Raw genomic sequence first — 1068 nt, 5'->3', positions numbered from 1 at the left:
TAATAGGAAATTTTTAAAGACTTTTAATAAGATCCCCTAACATAATTTATGGGGAGAGGTTTTGAAGTGAAGAGGCATTGTTTGGCAAAGTGTTCTTCCTCTAATCTCAGGAAATTTAAATAATTGAGTGCTCATTTCCTCTAAACTTAGGATTTCTCCTTAAAATGGTTAAGAAAAACACCTGCTACACTAGCAGCAAAATAAGTGTATCAAGAGTCAAAAAAACCCCCATTTCTAAATGCTTTTCAGAGGCAAAACTCTATGTCAGAACCCAACATCATCAACAATAATGTAACACTGATTTTTGCTTCTTCAAGTCCGTATTTTTCATACATATCTAGAATGAAGATAGCACGCTGGTCAGGGCAACTGCAGCTATTTATTTTAACTGATACACTTAGGGGAATAAGTGGAGAAAAGTGGAGAATTTACAGATCACAAGAAAACCAGATGAGCACCCAAAAGTTACTATAGTTACTGAAGTTATCCCGAGTTCCTCTGGCTACAGAACTTGGCTGGAAGAATAAGGATAACAGGCTTCCCCTGAGATCTCTGATATCTCTTGCAAGAAGAGGCTCCAGGGCTATTTTAGTATTACTTTTCCCTTTAGCCCCAACGAGAACTAGGGAGAAAACAGAAACATAAGTAGGAAGCACACTTCGATACCTTGATAAAGCTAATCAAAGCCCCTAAATATGAAACAGATTTAGTTTGGCCGTCTGGCAATTCAGATGAAGTTTTAAATGATTTTTTACCTTTTCTGAGTAACTCATCTGCCGTAATTCTGACTCAAACTAAAAGCTGATTTAACTGTGCTTAGGTCGGCTAGAATATCTCTCCCAAAGGAGGAAAAAAAAAAAAGGAGGAGAACCTTTGAAGCAAGAAGAGCTCAGGCACAGCCGCGTAGCCGGGACTCGCTCGGGTCACTGCGTGTCCAAGACCTCCAGAGGGCACTGAGCACAAAACCGGCGGGGAAAAGAGGGACAATTCCCAGCGGCTGCTCATCCTGACACGGCTTTCCAGAGACACGGTGCAACTCTCATCTCTCCTACAGACAGACCCGTAACA

The 1068-nt window shown here is 41.0% G+C and overlaps 1 long non-coding RNA gene across 1 annotated transcript in view; it reads right to left on the bottom strand.

The window, feature by feature from the left end:
• Positions 1-406: 406 nt before the first annotated feature.
• LOC115948234 overlaps positions 407-1068 on the bottom strand; it is a 3394-nt gene continuing 2732 nt past the window's right edge. The window contains exons 3-4 of the long non-coding RNA XR_004082077.1: positions 872-1048; positions 407-622 (exon numbers count right to left, since the gene is read on the bottom strand). This is a non-coding gene — a long non-coding RNA (uncharacterized LOC115948234). The remainder of the gene's footprint in view (positions 623-871; positions 1049-1068) is intronic.

This window comes from Geospiza fortis, unplaced genomic scaffold (genome assembly GCF_000277835.1).
Source record: "Geospiza fortis unplaced genomic scaffold, GeoFor_1.0 scaffold120, whole genome shotgun sequence".
Taxonomy (NCBI): Eukaryota; Metazoa; Chordata; class Aves; order Passeriformes; family Thraupidae; genus Geospiza; species Geospiza fortis.
The sequence above is the reverse complement of the archived record's forward strand: the minus strand, read 5'-3'. Positions and strand labels throughout refer to the sequence as shown.